At 51.2% G+C, this 20748-nt stretch overlaps 1 long non-coding RNA gene across 1 annotated transcript in view; it reads left to right on the forward strand.

Moving 5' to 3' along the window:
- Positions 1 to 258: 258 nt before the first annotated feature.
- Positions 259 to 20748, forward strand: part of LOC110310155 — a 79495-nt gene continuing 59005 nt past the window's right edge. The window contains exon 1 of the long non-coding RNA XR_002379814.1: positions 259 to 630. This is a non-coding gene — a long non-coding RNA (uncharacterized LOC110310155). The remainder of the gene's footprint in view (positions 631 to 20748) is intronic.

Consider the following 20748-nt stretch of genomic DNA (forward strand, 5'->3'; position numbering starts at 1 on the left):
CTGCCACCCAGCCTGCTGGTGTGTGTGGTTCTCTGCAACATCTTGGGGCGGGGAGTGGAGTTTCCGTGACATTTCCTGAGAGTGTGGGCACCCAGGACTCACTTCCAATGACTACAAGGACTTCCAAGTCTGGATGAGGAGTTAGCAAACCTTCTGGGACTCAATATTCTTGGCTTTGCTAATGGCTTCTGCTGTGACACCGTAGCTGTGCCAATGATGTGAAGGGCCACAGGGCCACAACTTGAGGGGAGAGGAGGGTTCATCAAGCTTCTGCCTGGGTTCATACAGGCACCATGGCTCCTCCAGGATCTCCTCTTCTCTCTGTGAGGGAAGCTAGCTGTTGCAACATGGGGATGGTGGGCAACCAGTGGCATGATCTACTTGGGGGAGGTCTAGGACCCAACGCCTCTCGCTAGTGCCCACATGGAAAGCCTTCTCAGCCATGTTCCTGTCAGGTGGCCAGCACCCTGATCATAACCTCTAAGAAGCCAGAGCCTGAAGCCAGCCAGCTGGGCTGCTCACAGTTCCTACCACAGAAACTGAAAAGTGTCTATTGTGGTGGGTGGCTAAGTTTTGGGATACTTGGTGACACAGTAAAGGGATAATGTTTGGAGGGTCAGCAAGAGCCAGGTAAGTGGATGTCAAGTGTTCTATATTTTACTGAAAGCACCTAGCAGCTTTTCATTGATCTCTAAATAGGAACTTGGCTTTGACAGTCTTTCTTATTTATTTATTTATTTATTTATTTATTTATCTGTTCCTTTTGTGTTTTAGACAGTGTCTTACTATGTTGCCCTGGCTAGCTTGGAATTTTCTATGTAGACCAGGCTGGCCTCAAACTCACGGGGATCCACCTTCCTCTGCTTCCCATATACTGAGATGGGTTTGATATTCTTAGAGCAAGTACAATCCCTTGCGGAGTGAGCCAGGGCTCAAGGCTTCCAGGGTGGGAAAGGCAGGTGGGACTCCCAGTCAAGAGGGTCAACTTAGGGGTCTGCAGAGGTGGCTCAGTGGTTCAGAGCTTGTACTTGCTGAACACCCACATCGGGGCAATACACAACGACCTCTAATTCCAGCTCCAGGAGATTTAGTGCCCTCTTCTGGCCACACAGGTCTGTGAGTCCATATTTATATCAAGGGGTCTGCAGGGCTGTGGCCCTGGTGAAGGCTCCAGCGCAGACCCTTCTTCTGCCTCCTCCTGCTGGCTTTTAGCAGCTTGGAGGATTCCACAGTCCACGTAGATTTGCTCTGAGCTCACCACGTGCCGGTGTATTCTCCTTGTCAGTTTCTCACAAGGATACCTGTCATTAGATTTAGGGTTCACTTGGGAACTAGAGGGGGTCTCACTTGCATACTCTGGATGAAGTCATCCTCCCAGGTAGATTTTTCTGGGGTCATTGCTCAACTTACTTTAGGGTTTTTGATCTAAGCCACGTATGTTTCACAGGTGGGAGAAGATTCTGTGGGTTCCTGACGACCTCACCTGGAGGACTGCTTTGGCCTGTTTGGTGCAGGTTCCTCGGTTTCTCTTGTGTATGCACAACACTGGTGCCCCTCTCGAGTGGCTCACAGGTCTACAGGCAGCTCCCCCAGAAGGCTGTTTAGAGAGGAGGATGGAGTAATTGGGCTATATAGAGAGGTTTGGTTAAGTCCCTCTTCTGCTACAGGGACTCCACGGGTGGGTCCTCCTGTACAAACTCATTGACAGGGAGGGAACCCTTCCGTCAGCAGGCCCACGTCACAATCTCACCCCTCAGCTTCAGGGCACTACTCTGCCTCCTTTTCTAGCTCCAGGCCAACCATCACTGGGTTGGTTGGAAGGAAGACTCCAGCTGCAGCACCGCTTGCCTCTGTTCCTAGTTCACTCGCCCTTGCCAACTGCCCAGCAGTGCCTCTGCCTGGCTTTCTTCACCAGCTCTGGTTCGGTTCCCAAGAGCCTAAGGAGGTCTAGTCCTATGTTGTCCACTGGAGGGCGCTCCTGCTCCGTGGAACTTGCTGTTTCCCAGTGGGGGCAGGGCTGCGGCAGCTTTTCTGCGGGAGGTGGGCAAGAGAGGCTGTTGAGCCTGCCCAGCAGGTCTGGGTGTGGTGTGAGGAAGCTGCAGGCCTGGGAGAGCTGGGTTATACACACATGGTTTGAAAGGTGTGTGTGTGTGTACATGAGGAGAAGGGCAGTCAGTGATGGTGTCAGTTGTATAGAAATGTCCTGGTTCCTCTGACTCTCTCAGGCCTAGGGTCTCCACAGTTGTGTTGCAAGGACTCAGGTAAAAGACTGGGTCTGGCCCTGTCCATCCCCACTCCCTTCCACATTTTCACTCAAGGAGAGCTTTGGAGTCTTATGTCACTCTTATAAGTGAGATTCAAACAACCTCCTGCCACAGGACCATCATGGGGGATGTGTTGGACATGCAGGGGTGTGGGGTGGGGATCTAGTTCGGAGTCAGGGTGGCAGGGGATGTCAGGTGGAGAGAGCTGGGCTGGAGAACCTGTTGCTCAGAGGTGCAGGTGTGAAAATAGTGTGCAGGTGTGAAGTGTGTACCCAGGTGTGAAGAGTGCCCAGGTATGAAGTATGTGCAGGTGTGAAGAGTACACAGGTGTGAAGTGTGCCCAAGTGTGAAGAGTGTGCAGGTATGAAGTGTGTATCCAGGTGTGAACAGTGCGCTGGTGTGAAGGGTGTGCAGGTGTGAAGAGTGCACAGGTGTGAAGTGCTGCAGGTGTGAAGAGTGTGCAGGTATAAAGAGTGCCCAGGTGTGAAGAATGCCCAGGTGTGAAGTATGTGTGCAGGTGTGAAGTGTGTGCAGGTGTAAAGAGTGCCCAGGTGTGAAGAATACCAAAGCTGTTGCTGGGAGTCTGGGTGAGAGGGAAGAGGGCCTTTGGAGCTGGAACCTGGAGCCTGACTTAGGGCTATAGGGAGGCCTAACGTGGGCTGGAGGAGTATGGAGCTGGCCTGGAAGGAAAGATGGCTTTCACTGTGCCTGGGCACAGTTTTGTACATCATGAGGTCCTGCTGGGTTGGGCTGGGTGTGGCTGGCAGATAGCAGATTCTTGGTTGCTGTGGTGGGTTGAGGGTCACTCCATGATGAGGACTGCAGGCTGAAGGTGGAAGTGTTTGGAGGGTTGTGCTATCAACCCAGGCTTTTGAAAGACCCACATTGTGACAGGGAGAATCATTCCCCTGATGAACATGGGGTGAGTTGAGGTTGGATGGTGGGGGCAAGAAGGGCAGGGACCTGGGCCATGATGGCTGCTGGAGAGCAGGGCAGGTTTCCTAGGAGGAAGAACCTCTTCACTGAACTGAACTGTAGAATCTATGTGGGGTGGAAGCAGAAACTTCCTGCATCTCTACTTGGGACACCCTGGCCTGGGACCTGGCCTTACCTGTCCTCAATCTCCTGTCTCCCCTGGTTCCCACTGCCCACAAGTGGCTGTGACTCCTGGCTAGGATTCTGGTGTGAGCCCTGGTTATATGGAGACCTGGGATTGGGCAAAAGAGCTTCAGCCTCAACCCCACTGAGTGACGTGACATGACAGGGCCTCGTGTGTGTTTGTGTGTTTGTGTATGTGTGTGTGTCCTTGGCTCACCCACTCTCTAAGCCAGGGCTCCTCACATGATGGTGACAGGCCCAGAAAAGAGTCACCAGGGATGGCCCTGCCTCCTCAGGGCTGAGGGTGAGAGGAAGCTGAAGGGAGTGGTGTCAGGGATTGTGGAATGTGGCCTCAGCTGGGGCTCAGAATCCCCTCAGCTGGCTATGGCAGCTGCCTTGGAAGTGGCAAGCTAGCCCTGTGCTCCTCTCTCTAGATAGCAGCTGTCAGGGGCTTTAGGATGGAGAGGGGGTTTCCATAGCAGGAAGATCTGGGGGCTGGGAAGAACTTTTGGCCTTTATTCCAGGAGCCTGGACTGCTGAGGGTTGAGGTGTGGGAGGGCATTGTTGCAGAGGGCTTCCAGCTGTGAGGCAGAGGGCTTCTAGCTGTGTAGCACAGTACACTTAACTGTGGAAATAGGGCAGGCCACAGTGGGACAGTAGGTCTGGAATCTATATGACTCTTGGGAGTCCTGGAATGGAACTGCTGGGGGACCTCAGGGAAAGACTGTCTTGTTTCAAGCCCTTGCTCCCCCAGGGTGACTCACAGGCCAGGCATGCGGGCATCTATCACACTGCTCTGGTCTACCCCAGGCACTGCTTTCTAAAGAGGGCTCCAGATGGTGGCTGTGGGTTGGGCCCAGGTGGGCAGTGAGGTCAGAAGCAGCTTGGAGCTTGGAGCAGGGCTGTGTCAGTGGTGAAGGCAGTGTGCTTCCGGAGTATGGACAGGAACCATGGTTGGAGGGGCTGTGGAGTAGGGTCAGGGTTGGGTAACACTGGAATTTGTGGTGTGAGTGTGTCAGTCTGAGAGACAGGATTTGGGATGGGATGGGTTTATATCTGAAACATGAAGAGAGGGAAATATTAACGTTTGGAGAGACACACCTATCCCCACCCCTCTCTAATGGTCCAACTTGAGGTGATCACAGGCCTCCCCACCCCCGACCACCACCACCTAAGTCCCTGCAGCAGAGGCAAAAGGAGACAACCCCTCACTGACCAGGTCTGGCTGAGGAACTAGGAGCTGAGCCAGGGAAGACTGGACAGTTTGGGCTCAGGCCAAGATCGCAAGCCCACCAGGACACCCAGGCTGGGCATTAGAGTCTAGCTCTTCCTGCTACAGAAACCCCCTCTCCATCCTAAAGCCCCTGCCAGCTGCTATCTAGAGAGAGAGAGGCACAGGTCTAGCTTGCTGGTTTGAGCCTCTGCAGTTCAGACTTGGGGTTGGGACTAGCACTGTGTTGGGTGACAGAGGTCTCTGGACGAGGGACAGTAGGCAGGGTTGGGCTGGCATCAAATACATCTTCAGTCTCCTTTGGGCCTTTTGTCTCACTTTGGCTGGGTCTTTTCCACCCTGGGGTTCAGGGAGGGGTGCAGAAAGAGGTACCTTGCAAAGAGTCCTAAGCACAAGATCTAGTGTCATGTGGACCAAGGCCCATGATGGGCCTGGGGCTCCTCTTCAGGGAGAGCCGTGGCTCTGTCCTCCTTGCTATCTGTCTTGCCTCGGCCTCTTCTATCACTCTGGACTGCGTCTGGGCATTCTGGCCCCTTTGAGCCGTGACCGGTGGTGGGTCCCGTGGTGGGTTCAGGCTCAGCAGAGTGAGGCCTGTCCTCCCCTCCCCTCCTGGGGTGGTGAGGCTGGGCCTGCACCTCGCCTCACCTTAACCAGAAGGGTTACCTGAAGATGGCTGTCCCATCTTGTCATGGTTCTCACATTTTGAGGGCCTGGCTGAGCGGCTAGGGTCAGGGGCCCAAGGGGTCAGGGGTCAGGGCTATGCCTATGCAGCCTGGCCTGGAGCTGGATCATTCCTTCATGGGGGAATTTCTCTTCTGCCTCTATTACCTGCCAGGTTTAGGCCCCGGGGAAGCCAGGAACTGGACTCTAATGCCCAGGCTGGGTGCCTTGGTGGGCTGCAATCTTGGCCTGAGCCCAAACTGTCCAGTCTTCCCTGGCTCAGCTTCTAGTTCCTCATCCAGACCTGGTTAGTGGGGGGTTGTCTCTCCTTTGCCTCTGCTGCAGGGACTTAGGTGGGGTGGTAGTGGTGGTGGTGGTGGTGGTTGGGGGTGGGGAGGCCTGTGATCCCCCCCACCCCCGCCAGTGGGACCATTAGAGAGGGGTGGGGATAGGTGTGTCTCTGAGTGATTCAGGCTGGATGCCGAAGCCCTTAGCTGGTGGCTTTTTTCTCCCACTGGCCTGGCAGGTTCATGCCCCAGCTCTGAGTCATTAGGGTGTGGTCAAACAACCTAGCAGCACAGTAGATGCTCGTGGCGACACACCTGGATTAGGGCATTGTGTCCTGACTGCAGAGGGGCCTAACTGGTGGTGTGATGTTGTTGGTAGTGTTGTGAGTGTTCCCAAGGTGTCCCTTAGTGACTAATGGCCCCTGCCCCTGGAGCAACATCAGCTGGGTTCATCCTCCCCCCATGTTCCCTATCTGAGAACCAGGTGGGCTCATGGCAGGGGTGAGAGGAATTGGCTGGGGTTTGGCATCTGCGGGTGCAGCTGAGACCCTGAGGGGTACATGGGTCTTCCTAGGCACCCTGCAAAGGGCACCCCTGGGTTACTGAGTGCTGATTGCTTTGGTGTCAATTATGGGGGAGCGGTTCCCACATTTCCATGTCATAGAGGAGGCTCTGGGAGGCTGTTGCTGTCCACTCACATGGCCAGTGAGGCCTGAGACAGATGTGTGGACATCAGTGATGCTGCCCTGGCCCCTCGTTGGTCCACCTCACTGCTAGGACCCAGCAGCCTCTTTGTTTAGAGTTAAGCTGGACCTGGCACCTGAGGCTTGCTTCCCTGAAGAGTGATGGGGCCAGCAGAGCTGTCCTGACTCCACAGGCTAGGAATGGCCATGCCTGTCTCCGAGGGAACAAGGACTGGCCGTGGCTGGTGTGGTCCAGGACTTTGAGTGTCAGGCAATGAGGGGACCCTGGTCTATTCTTCACATTTTCAATGTGTCTTGGATAGGAGAGGCCATTTAGCTAAGGTGACACTGTCACCATGCTGACTGTCTTGCTCTGGCTGCCTTTTCTGCCTCTGAGGTTTGCCCTAGAATCTGGACAGGCATCTCTTGCCCTTATATTATAGGAGGTGCCTTCTGGGATATTTTCATTCTTTGACAGGGACAAGGCACAAAATGTGGGTCTCTAGAGGATCACCCCCTCTTCACAGGTGACTGTGTTCCTGGGTAAGTGGTAGGGGTCAGGAGGGCCAGCAGGGCTGTAAATCAGGTGTGAGGAAAGGCAGTGCAGGTTAAGGGGCTGTTAGAAAAGGCTCCATTTCACTCAGAGGGGCTCTTGGTGGCCAAGGCAGGCTTGGGGTATCCGAGGTTGCCTGGACTGGCTGACTTTCCCCTGTAGGGTCCCCAGGAGGAGGGTGGCAGGTGAGGCTCCTGCTTGAGCACTGGCTCCACCTCCTCTGCCCGTACCCTCCAGAGTCTGCCAGAAGCTGTTCCAGCACAGGAGAAAGTGCCTTATTAGGTAATGAGTGTCTCCTGCCAGGTGGGGAGAGGACAGGCTTCCTGCCAGGCCCAGGCAAAGCCCAGCCTCTGTGGTGTCTCCAAGCTGGCACTGGCCCTGAACCCAGCTTTCCTATACCTATCTGCCTGTGCAGCCCCTGATGTTTTCCTTGAGACTCCAGTGGGCACATGGGAAGTAGGAAGGTGGCTATGTCACCCTGGCCACTGTCATATGAGTGGATGGCTAGGGTACCTTCACTTCTCTCTCACAGGCCCAGGCCATGGCAGCTAGGCTGGTGCTCCCTCCCTGCTGGTGCTCCCTCCATGTTTGTGCTCCCTCCCTGTTGATGCTTCCTCCATTCTGGCGCTTCCTCCATGTTGGTGCTCCCTGTTCCCTCTTGTCTGAGGTTCATAGGAGGAGGGCTCGGCAGGGACCTGGCCTGAGTTATACTGGGCACAGCTTCTTGTCTTCCTGATCTGCTACCTGTACTCCCCCCTTTCTGGCTCTCTCCCAGCTTCTCCTTGGGAGGCTGGCTTCTCCAAATTCCCAGACCACCACTACCTACTCATCCAGTCCTTGGTGCAGAGAGTTCTGCCTCATCCTGTGCCCTGGCCTGTGTGTACCAGGGGCACCCTCCAAGGTTGGGCCTGAGAGACGGAAAAGTAGGACTCTGTAATACCAGGGGCTTTGGGGGCAGGATTTGCTTTGCTTTCTGAAGCAGTCTTAGCACAGGACTCTCTGGAAAGGGCTTTAATAGCAGTCTCACGGCGGCTCTGCTGACAGACAAGGAGGCCCTGGACTGACTGTGGGAAAGTGAGGGTGGGTGTAATTTCCCAGGAGCTGGAGACAGCTGGGAACTCAGAGTCTAGGTCACACCTCCCCTAACCCCTTGCCCTGGAGTCTAATGCCTCTTACTGTACCCACTATGATTGTTTAGGTCCCCTCTCCCTTACCTCAGCTTCCCTGCCTCTTAACTTGTTCACTCTGAAACCCTTGGTTACTGAGATTTTTGCAGGGTGGCTTTTTGGGTGGAGACAAGCAGAATATGTGAATGTGTCTAATGCACAGAGCCACCTTCTCCCTTCTGCATGGAGCAGAAGGGACCAAGCTCCTGTGCTCATAACTACCACAAGCTTTGGGGCTCAGGGACCCTTCCCTGTGTCTTGTAGTTTTATAAATTAGATAATTCAGGCAGGCAGTTCTGCCTCATGCTGAGCTCTAATCTCGCTATTTCAAGCCTCTGCCTCTAGAGCAGAGGTTTTCAAGAACTTCCTGATACTGCAACCATGTAACACAGTTCCTGGTGTTGTGGTGACCCTCAATCACAAAGCTACTTTTGTTGCTACTTCTTAACGTTAATCTTGCTACTGTTACTAATCACAATGTAGACATCTGTGTTTTCTGATGATTTTGGGCTACCCCTGTGAAAGGGTCTTTTGACCCCAAAGGGGTCACGACCCACAGGTTGAGAACCACTGCTCTAGAGGATGGGCTGCCTGGTGCTTCAGGACACAGTGCACTGGAGGTCGGCTTACAGGTGCCTTCTCTCCCTGGGCTCATCCCCGTGGCTTGGGGAATCACTTGGTCCCATTCTGTGCTTACTGGGGCCACTCTTTTATCTCCTCCCCCAGCCTGCTGGACCATGAGCTTTCTGCCTTCATGGCTCTGCTCTTCAGGGGTGTTGCCTGCTGCCCACAGTCTCCTCTTGACTCAGCATCTCTGTTGATGCCTGGCATCCCATTTGGGTCCCCTGCTAGCCTGATGCCCAGTGCCTCATTACAGCGTCTGATGTTAGTGTATACAAAAGTTGAATAGTCCCCACCACTGGGAGCTCACATCCTCATCTTGGTCATTCTGGTGGGAAGCTTGATGTGTGAACCAAGTCCTGGTGGTCTGGTCTTGGCTCAGGTCTGGTCCTGGCTCCGTTCATTTCCCAGTCCCCAGCCTCCTAACCCTGCAGCCCTTCAGACACATACTAACAAGCATGACCAGTTGACTCTTTCTGATGTTATATATTCCAAAGCAGACATCATATCTGCAACACACTGGGACATCTGGGTCAGCCTATTATAAATGGGGCACCTGGTTACACAAGAGCCTGGCCTGTGTTTCTCTGCTGGCTACAGAGGTTCCTATAGGCCTTGAAGAATTAGAAGAAAGAGGAGAACTCAGGATGCATCCTCAGAATGAGCATCTCTGGCCCTGGACAAAGTACACTTAGAATATTCTAGAAGCCAAGAGTGCCAAGGCATGAGTGGTATATGGTATGGCTTCTCTTAGGGCTTAGGCTCAGAGGAAGAGAGAGAGAGAGAGAGAGAGAGAAGGGTCACAGTCTGTGAACAATGATCCATGTGTGCAGTTAGTGAGCACCTACTGTATACACACACTGTGGCAGGTGAGCACATGTGTGAACAGAGTCCATGTCTGGCGTGGTCCTTAGCAATGGCTGATGCCAGCACCTCTGGTTAGGGCTGTACATGGACACATGGTGTGTCACACAGTAGCACACGGTGCCTGGGATTAGAATCTGTGCTGCTTCCTCAGCATCTGTAGCCTTAGGAACCTCCCTGAGCACAGCGCTGTGTCAGCAAAGGGGAGGCTTTGGCTAGGGAATAGCTGACTGACTTAAAAAAAAAAAAAGATTGGCTTGTATGAATGCTTTGCCTGTAGTAGGTATGTACACCGTGTGTGTGGCTAGTGCCCATGAAAGTCAGAAGAGGACCTTGAGTCCCTTGGAACCAAAGTTAGTTATGAGCCACCATATGGGTGTTGGGAGCCAGGCATGGGTCTTCTGTAAGAGCAACAAATGCTTTTAACCATTGAGGTACCTCTCCAGCTCCTCCCCCACTTAAAAAAAAGATTTATTTATTTATTTATTATTATATCTAAGTACACTGTAGCTGTCCTCAGACACTCCAGAAGAAGCATCAGATCTCATTATGGATGGTTGTGAGCCACCATGTGGTTGCTGGGACTTGAACTCAGGACCTTTGGAAGAGCACTCAGTGCTCTTAACCACTGAACCATCTCTCCAGCCCAGCCCCTCCCTTTTTAAATTAAAAGATTTCTATTATATTTATCATTGTTGTTATTGTTATTGTGTGTGTGTGTGTGTATGTATGTATGTATGTAGTATGTATGTATGTATGTATGTATTGTGTGTGTGTGTATGTATGTATGTATGTATGTAGCTCAGGGGATACATTTTGGGAGTTGTTTTTTCCTCCCACCATGGGCTTTAGGACTTGAGGCTCCATCTTGCTGGCCTAGATTGCTCAACATTTTGAAACACAGTTGCCAGATGTCGGGGGTTGGGTGGGAGGTGGGGGTGGAAGGGTGGGTGGGGTAGAGGGATGGGGGATGGGGGTAAGAAACCCATGAGAACCAAGGCCACAGGATTGGGGGATATCAAGGGTGTGTGTGTGTGTGTGTGTGTGTGTGTGTATGTGTGTATCCATGCACACATGCATGGGAGAATATGTAGACCTCTGTGTGTGTGAATGGGAAGCTGGGAAGGCCCAGGGCTGAGGTGCTGGCTGATCGCTTATAAAGTTCTCTTTGTTCACGTAGAGTTTGGCTCTGGTTATCTGAGAGGTGTTGGAGGGTCTAGGGCCAGGACCCAAAGGACCTGTGGGGAAGACCTGTCAGGGTTATGTGTGGGGGTGGGGGAAGGAGGAGCCTCACTAGTGAGTTTGAAGTGGATGAGGGTCAGGGATCAGTACTGGCCGCCTCCTGGGCAAAAGGTTTCCCTGAGCCATAGTAGGGTAGTGGAGACATCGTGGCTAGTGTGGTGGGTGGGTAGGGGGCAGTGAGGGTGGAGACTAAGAACCTTGGCAGGTAAGAGGGCAGAGGTCAAGGAATACCTTTGTAAGCTCCTGAATTCATCCTTCCCACCTCCCGCCCAGCAGGAACTGTCTAATGAGTGATTGATGAGGGTGGTGGGACCGGGGGAGGCTATCTGGGACTGGGGTACAGGTAGTACCCCCTTCTTGTCCTGAGACTCTCGGGTCCATAGCAGCCTGCAAGGGGAGGTTCCATTTCAGCTTTGGGAAGCTCCTTCCTTGTCCCGGGCGCGGTGCCCTGGAATGCTGTGCTCAGATGTGGCGGCACCGCCCGCGTCGCGTCCAGTCCCGTCCTGTCCCGTCCCATCTTGCCCAGTCTGGGCCGCCCTGAGCAGCCTCCCTGCCCAGGCACGCGGACCACCGCAGATGGATACCAGGTGTCTACAGGAACAGAGGCTGCGAGCTCCGCCCCGGGACCTGCCCTCTGCCGTGCCCCCACAGGGGTACCTGAGGCTTAGCACCCCGACTCTGTCAGGGTCTCCAGCTCACTGTTTTAGTTGGTGGCTTCTCTATGGGAAGGAATCCTGGCGGCATGAGTCATGACCTTACTGCTTCTGAAGCCTCCCATATGTCCGGCCTCAGTTTCTTCCTGTTAAGAGGGTCACGATCCTGGCCCGGTTGTGCTAATCAGGAGAAAAAAGGCTTGTCTGTGCTTCCGTCCATGCTCAGCTCCTTACAAAGGGTCCTTTCTTAGTGTCTTAATCCTCCTTCCTTCCGTGGGCTGTGGTTTTCAGGCTGGGGGTAGAGAACTGGACTGTATTGAAACAGAAACCTTGGTCTGTGCTGGTAAGCTGGTCTTTCCTATCTGGAGGCTCTAAAAGGAAGCTGGGAGCAGGCTAGAGGGGCCCGAGGAATGCTTACCCAGGCCCCTGCTTTTCTCTGCTCTTGGCGTGCAGGACTGAGCCAGAGTGGCTATGGGCAGGCACACACTAGGCCTTTGGAGGTAGAGACTCAAACTAAAGAGCAATCTTAGGTAGCATAGTGTGGTGGCCAGAGGGGAGCGCAAATGTTATCTTCATTTGACAGCCGGGTAAACGAGGCTGGAGTTCCTCCAGGTAAGGGCCTGAACTAGATCCTGTGCCAGTACTGTTCCCTATTTCTGTCTCCCATGGTAGGCAGGTGTAATTTCTTCAGGGCTGTCATTACCCAGATCCATGGCTGGCTGCAATAACGCTTCCCCCTGATCCACCAACCTGTTGGGAAGTTCCAGAGGGGACCCTGTTATTTCTCAGGTTGGCCCTGGAGAGCTGCTCCTTCCAGGAGAGGGAGGTCCATGAATTTAGGGTACATGGCTTCTCTCCCCATTTCTCTCCCATTTCACCAGCTGGGCAGTGTACTTGACAAAGCTCAGAGGGAGAGGTCTACCTTTGTCTGCTAATGGGGTTTGGTCAGCCTGCTTCTGCTGGCCAGCAAGCTGTGTGACTTAGGCCCTTTCTCTGCCTGGCCTTCAGATTCTCTCTTAAGATGAGAAGACAGGGTACACTCATGGTTCTGAGATGTCACCCCATGAAGGAGGGCTGTGCCCTAGAATTAAGGTGAGGTTGCCCAGTTAAGGTGAGGTGGCCCTGTTCATTTATAGAGGGAGATGGACCAATGAGGGTGGTACTGGCTATCTTGTGGTCCGTTTACTTCAGAGGACAGATGAAGAGGTACTGGGCATGGCATCATGCCTGTCAGAGCATTAGGGGAGGGTCTCCGACAAGTCATTTGGGACCTGGTGTGTTGGGAGCGTTGTGACTGATATAAAGCCTCCAGGGGTGGCCTTGAAGCCCCATAGACCTTGTGACTGGCTTGATGGCTCTGTGGCTCTGTGTCAGTACATGAACCATGGTCCTTTTCCTCTTGACACAGGACAAAGAACTCCTTTCCTCTGCCATAGGCCATAGGGTATTAGGAGGATATGTGCTTGGACCCCAGAGCTTTGCTTCGACAGAGCTATGGTCTTAGCATATGTAGCTTGTGCAAACAGGGAGTGGGTGAGCAGGCCGTAGAGTTCTCAGGAGAACCCTATGCTCTCCAAGTCTCACGCCAAGGCCACAATGTATCCTAGGCTCCCCAAGTCTCATGCCAAGGCCACAATGTATCAAAGTAAAGCCTTTTGTGGCCTAGAGATTAAATGATCCCTAAGCTGTCTAGTTTGCACTCCTTGTCTGTGACCAAGAGGAAGTGGAGGCAGCAGGAATGCTAGAATCCAGCCAGGTCCTGTCCCAACAGGCACCAGAGGGTTGGGCTTTATGGGCTCTGAACACAGTGGTAGCTAAGCAGCCTCAATAAACAGTGGAAACACACAAGTGCCCCCGAGTGTGTGTGTGCTCCCGGTCACGTGTGTACCTAGGCTGAGGCTACAGTGTTTCAAATCATAGATGGATGGGGACCATTCTTGTCCCTTTCCAATCCTGTCACACACAGGCCTGGGATGTGTTCTGTCAGTCACGGAACACTTGTGCTGTACCTGGCCAACCACACACATTATTCTCTTCAGTCCCTACAGCCCTGGATGTAGGTAACCTTAGTACCCATTCTCAAAGATGGGGAAACTGAGACTCTGAAAGTTGTACAAGCCCAAGGGCAAGGGCAAGGGCAAGGGCAAGGGCAAGGGCAAGGGCAAAATCAGGCTTCAAATTGAGTTCCGTCTCACTGTGGAATCATTTCAGCACTTTTGGGATGTGTGCATGTGAGCAGTGACCAGGGTGTGTGCACACATTTGCAGAGATGGGTGCTTTGCTGGTGGCCGGTGTCTGTAGGATGCCTCCATTAAGATGTATACACTTATGTGACCCATAAAGCCCAAATGCATATGTTTGTGTATGCGTGTGTATACATGTGTGCAATGCATGCTTATATTCACTAGTGCAAATGTGTGATGTGTATGTACTGTGCCATGTGGTTCTCTCAACCTCCCTGTCAGCCCACGTGCCTTCTCTACCTTCTTGGCTCTGGACACAAGTGGAATACCTTAATATGTTTCATGGCAGGACTATCAGGCTGGTGCCACATGGGTTTGTGACAGCCTTGTAGACGGCACAGGAGCCTTCGGGAGTCCACGGCTTGGGCAAGAAAGGCCAGATGTGAAGAAGAAAGGGGGTTTTTCAACCTCCAACCAGGGACAGAGATCTGTAATAGACTCCATTAAGGAGTCCTGAACCTGCCCCCTTTATTTCTCTCTTAGGGTTCAACCTCAGAACTTGGGACAATTCTCCTGTGACCCTACAGGGGGCCCAGAGTTAGGGCACCTGTAGCTCTACAGCACAGATCTCTGCCAGGCAATCCACCTCTGTACTAGAGGCAGTGGAGGGGAGAAAGGAATCCTATATGGTGCTAAGCCTCCTCTGTGGCTCACATAAGTAGGGTGTTGTCCCAGTCCCTAGGCAGCAGCAGGTAAGGGCTCACTGTTCAGTGTGCTGGTACAGATGTGACAATGGACAGCAGGGGGCGCTCGGAGCCTGCAGATTGTAGATAGAGCCATAAAGGAAGGCAGGACTGGCTCTGTGCTGTGCTGTGTGTGTGTATGTGTGTGTGTGTGTGCTGTGTATGTGTGTGTGAGAGAAAGACAGAGAAAGACAGAGACAGAGAGAGACACACACACAGAGACAAAGGGACACAGATGTGTGTGTGTGTGCGTGTGTGTGTGTATATGTGTGTGAGAGAGAAACAGAGAGAGACAGAGAGAAAAAGGGGGAGGGGAGGGAGAGGGGGAGGGGAAGGGGAGGGGAAGGGGAGGGAGAGAGACACAGATGTGTGTGCACGTGTGTGTGTGTGTGTCTGTGTGTGAAAGACAGACAGAGAGATAGAGACAGAGAGACAGAGTGACTTCTCTGTGTCTTAGCTGTGCTGACTCTAAAGTCTGAGAGTTGGGGTATTTGTACCTTGGCTCTGTTTGCTTTCCTTTGGGCAGAAATTAAGTGGCTATTGTGACAGCCATCAGATTCAGATATCTTAGCAGACACCTTGAAAGCTTAAAAAAAAATGGAAGCAAGCCAGCAGGGAAGGGGTGATCTTTTATTTCTGAGCAGAGGCTCTGGCAAGGGACCTGGAGACATCACCCACATTCCTCCTAGGGCAGCTGTGTAGCCCCTTGCCCCTTCCCCCTGCAGGTCCAGAGTCGGATACCTTGTCAGAATGTCATCTAGCCTTTGATATTCAGCCACCCCGGATGGAAGAGGAGAGTGTGCTTTCTCTAGTCCCATGCCTTCAAGTCCAGGAAGCACCACAGGTTCTCCCTGCTTGAGCCTGCCTCCTTCAGTTCTAGGGTGACTTTCTGGGCTTCCTAATCCCCAGAGAGTGACAGGTGTTCGTTCCCCTTTCTCTTCTGTGTCTTAGCCAACCCCCCATTAGCGCTCTGTGGGAAATCCCAAGTGTGGTTTCTCCTTTAAAATGTTTTTTTTTTAAATCAGCACATATTAATCATACATAATACATAACGATGGGTTTCATCACATTTTCACACATATATTGCTTTTGATTATATTTTTCTTCTCAGGTAGCTTCCCTTCCACTTCCAGATCCCCTCCCCTTTTATGAGCCAGGGTCTCACTGTGTAGCCTCGGTTGGCCTGGAACTAGCTATCTAGACCAGGCTGGTCTCAACACAAAGACTGCCTCTGCTCCCCTAGTGCTGAGATGGAGGGCATGCGACATCACATCCAGGTTTATGACAGGATCTCGAGGGGCCCAATCCTATGCTGACTCTGTGCAGGTAGCCAGTCACAGCTGGTGTGAGTTCATGAGCACAGCAGCCACGTCACGCCAGGAAGTCAGCACCTCACCCCAATTCCCCAACTTCCCCAGGCTCTTATGTTCCTTCTACTTCTTTTTTTTTTTTTTTTTTTGGTTTTTTCGAGACAGGGTTTCTCTGTATAGCCGTTCCTTCTACTTCTTTTCCCCCCAAGATGTTCCCTTGGCTTTGAGAGGATGTTCCCTGGGGTCTGGATGATACAGACGTCCCATTTATGCATGGGTTTCCAATGGTCATTTCTTCTCTCTGTTCTTGACCAGGTATCAATCTTCACAACTATGGCTGGTCACTGCAAAAAGAAGCTCCTCTGACTAGAGTTGACAGGAGCAGTATTCTGTGGGCACAGACATAGTTATTTAGATGGCCATTCTTGGGCACGCCATGTCCATTTAGCAAACCAGCAGCAATGGTTTCTCTACTAGAGCCTATGAATTCTTTGGCCACAGGCTTCTGACTGAGTTTTCGGTACCAGATGTAAATTCTCTCATGTGGAGTGGGCACCAGGTCCGACCTAGCACTGCCCCTTATTTTGTCTGGATACCAACCAAAGCACAAGAAAGAGATCAGCATGATCCCTTATTTTGTCTAAAGCACAAGAAAGGGATCCAGGGAACAGGGGCAGTGGAGTTGCAGACAGTTGGGTGGTTTCCTGGAATGGGGTGTCCATGGTGGGGGCTGTGATGTTACTCTAGACCTGATGCTGAGGAAGCAGATGAGCAGGGGAAGGGTTTCACGTGAGTTATACTACTGCAGCCACTGGGCGCTGTGGCAGCCGTTCAGTGGATGGAGTTGGGGAGGAAATAGCGCAGGAAGGAGAGGGGCGTCGGTCCTGAGTGACTCTGAGGTCTAAAGTTGGAGCCAAGTATATGTAGGTCTGAGGCTGGCATTTAGCACTTCCAAAGACATCCCTAGCTGCTTTCTTTCTGCCTCTTTCCTGGAGGCTCCAGAGATGTGTTGGTTTTGCCTCTGCCAGGAGAGGGCAGTGGTGGCCACTGTGCTGGTTGTCTGGGCTGGTCAACCTTTTTCTACTGGGGATCAGCCTGGGTGACTGTGCCAGAAGGAAAGAGGAGGGGCTGGGCCATTTCTCTGGCCCTCACTTTCTCTAAATCTATCTCTGATAATGAACAGGTAGGTTTAATCACTCCGAAGGACAGGCTACTGAGGCCTGATAGAAAGCCCATCTCATCTCCACTGGGGATTTGGGAAAGCTGGTAAAGGCTTGTGTTGGCTGTTAGCAGCATTATTAAGCAACTATTCTGTGCCAGGCACCATGCTAAATTCTTTTCTCATGCATCATATTAAAAGAAGATTTATTTTTATTTTATGTATGTGGGTGTCTTGCCTGCACGTATTTCTGTGCATCACGGAAGCCAGAAGGGTGTTTCATATTTCCCTAGAAATGGAGTTAAAGATAGCTTGTGAGCCACCTTGTGGGTGGCTCCAACCTGGGTGGGAATCCAACCTGACTCCTTTGCTAAGATCAGCAGAGAGTGCTCTTAATCGCCATGCCATCTCTCCAGCCCCCTTGTCTTGATTTGTAAAAGCTTTACAACACATTAACAATGCAAGTATAGTTCAGCTCTCAGAGAATGCCCCAACCGGCTCCCCTGCCCCCATCCAGTGCCAGGACACACTCATCTTGGTTACTATGGGTGCAGCCCCTTTGGGAGGGGTGTGTCGTCCTGGGAACTCAGATAACTGAAAGCTCAAGGTGCCAACTGATAGGCTGAAGACACCATACCTGGCACACTGGATGTTTTAAGCTTAAGGAGATTAGATATTGATGCCTGACATTTGGGAAGGGGTTTTGTGAAGGACCCTTTCCTGCTGTATAGCCTGTAACTGGGCACTGCGGTGGCAATGGGTCAAAACAAACAGCTTACCAATCAGCCTCATCTTCCCCTTGCTCCCTGCTCCCATAGGTCTCTGGGGGACTCATAAGCCTCCCAGGATGTCCTCTGTCATTCTGGTGTGTCGGCATGATTCCTAGAATAGCTGAAGGCCCCAACAAACAATCCAGATGGATGGTAGGGGGATCTTTAGCTCCCCTCCCCTGAGCCCCCGTCCCCCGCCCCTGGGCTTGTGTCAGAGACTTCATCTTCAGTGTCCTTACAACTCTGGAACGTGACTAGCCTGAGGCCCCACAAGGCAACCTTGATAGAGAGAACCTGGCACAACGGGGGCAGAGTAAAGGACATGCATGGATCCTGGCATCTGCTCCGGGATCGAGTCCTTGAAGACGAAGACCCCCTTCCTCTCTCTCCGCCTCACTAAACATGCTCCCTGATGGTGCTCTCTGCATTTCTCAGCAGCTACGGCCCCTTGCGATCACCATCTATCTGCTTGCTCCTTCCACCAGAATTTGCCATGTGCCAACAGCATGCTAGACTCCCAGTAGACACCAGGCTGCAGTCTGTGCTCTTGGGCTGTATCCTGGTGAGCATTTAAGAGGCCTTCACATATTACAGAAGCTCATAGTTTTTCTTGTTCATCTCCAGGAACCCTGCTGGGGGCTGGGCAATCTGGACCTAGCAAGGTTCTAGGAGTGATGGTTCCAGGGACAAAGGCTGGGAGAATGTAACATGCTCCTGTGTACATCTGGAAAAGACCTCGCACCACTAAATTTGTGTTTAAAAAATGTTTGTAGGACTGGAGAGATGATGGCTCAGCGGTTAAGAGTACTGACTGCCCTTTCTTTTTTTTTTTTTTTTNTTTTTTNTTTTTTTTGTTTTTCGAGACAGGGTTTCTCTGTGTAGCCTTGGCTGTCCTGGAACTCACTCTGTAGACCAGGCTGGCCTCGAACTCAGAAATCCGCCTGCCTCTGCCTCCCGAGTGCTGGGATTAAAGGCGTGCGCCACCACGCCCGGCTCCTGACTGCCCTTTCAAAGGTCCTGAGTTCAATTCCCAGCAACCGCACGGTGGTTCACAACCTCTTCTGGTGTGTCTGAAGACATCTACAGTGCAATCATATACATAAAAGAAGTAAATCTTTTTTTTTAAAAAAAAATGCTTAAAATGAATGACTCTGGTGTGCACCATAGATTTCTAAAGAACTCACGAGTCAAACAGTAACATTGTTTTAACTCTGCGATAATAAAGCTGTGAGGGAGCAGCCAGAATGGTATGGACCAGGAAGTGAACGGTCCTCAACGAAAGTTATATTAAAAAAGATGGCTGAAAATTAGTGTTCAGGCCATGCAGTTGGAATCTGGTAAAAATAATTTAGAGAAAGTAAAAGGATAACTACGTCACGGAATCTTGGAGCATGAAACTCATTCATGTTTGGAAATTCAAACAGGTATTCGGAGGTGAGAAAAATAGAAAACAAAGAACCGCTTAGATCTCTGGAGAGAATGAGGGGGCATCTCTGTTTATCTGCCCTGAGTCCTGGGAGCAGATCCTATCTGTCAAGGTCCCGAGGGGAAGGGATAGAGTTGAGCCTATGGCCTGGCTGTGCTGTGCCCTATGTGTGACATGATGCGGTCTCCTGGCCTGGCTTTGAACCTCAGGCTTAGTCAGTTGTCTATAACTCCTCATATCTACCGTATCAACAGTAGTGATGTCACTAATGACCTTTCCCATTGGCTGAACTGTCACAGGGCAGAGTGTGGCAGCAGAAGATGATGTAGCGTTCCTGATAGGTGTGAACACAACCCTATCACCAGATCCCCAGACACCGTGAAGCAGTGAGGAGAGCGATGTGCTCCCTGACACTGACAGACAAGTTGAGGTTCAGTTTGTCCAAGGTCTTGTGGGCTAGGGGGTAGGTGGGATACAGTGTGCTAGTTCTTGACCTTTCCCTGACCCACCAAAGGAGCCACTTCTGTACTTCGCAGAGAAGTCCAGGTTAGTTATTTTGAGTTGCCATCTTACCTGAGGATCTGACTGTGGGAAAGAGAGGGAACCGTAGTCTTGGCCTCCTAGGATAGGGTTTAGAGAGGGTCATTTAGAACATCTATATGCCTGTCTATCTATCCTCTATCATGTATGTATGTATGTATGTATGTATGTATCTACCTATCTATCATGTATCTATCATCTATCTATTTATTAATAATCTATCATGTATCTATCTACCATCTATCTACTGTATGTCTATCATCTATCTATAATGTATCTATCATCTATCGATTGTGTATCTACCCATCATCTATCTATTATCTATCTATCTATCTATCTATCTATCTATCTATCTATCTATCTATCTAGTATCTATAATGTATATATGTATGATGTATCTATCTATCTATCTANATGTATATATGTATGATGTATCTATCTATCTATCTATCTATCTATCTATCTATCTATCTATCATGTATGTATGTATCATGTATCTATCATCTATCTATAAATCTATCTATCATTTATCTATCTTCTATCTATCTATCATCTATCTATCTATCTATCTATCTATCTATCTATCTATCTATCTAGTATGTATGTATGTATGTATGTATGTATCTATCTATCTATCTATCTATCTATAAATCTACCAGTCATCTATCTATAAATCTATCTATCTGATATAGGCACTTGCTTATTTATTATTTATTTGGTGTGTGCATGCATTGTAGGAGTTAGCTCTCTCCTTCCACCAGGACCATATAGGTCTAGAAATTGAACTCAGGCCATGAGGCTTGGCCACTTGTCTGTTTGCCTCCTGAGCCATGTCACTGGCTCTTGGAGTTGGCCCTTGATCCTTATTTTTTGATCTGGAATTTGATTTGGCAGGATTAGGCCTGCCCCTTCCAAATGTACTCTGGGTTGGGCCACCCTGAGGTCGGACAGAAATACAGGAGAAGGAACCCTGCACCAGCTGGGGAACCCCCACTTGTATCTGCTGAGGTGGCCCATACAGTCCTTGGACATGGCACCGTGAATATGGATGCTCATTATAATAGGCTCCTGGTAGCAAGAAAGGGTTGGGGACCTCTTACATCTAAGCCCTATTGGTCTGAAGTTACAGCTCAGTCTGTGGATAGCTCAGTTCCCTATAACCAGAGAGTTTGTAACTCCCTAAAGTCAACCTGGGTGAGATGTATGTGACCAGACCACCCCAAGGGGGAAGATGAGATTAGATACTCAAGCAAGACATGGTGGTGTAGACCTGTAATTACAGCTCTTTGGGAGAC

This window comes from Mus caroli, chromosome 15, assembly GCF_900094665.2.
Source record: "Mus caroli chromosome 15, CAROLI_EIJ_v1.1, whole genome shotgun sequence".
NCBI lineage: Eukaryota > Metazoa > Chordata > Mammalia > Rodentia > Muridae > Mus > Mus caroli.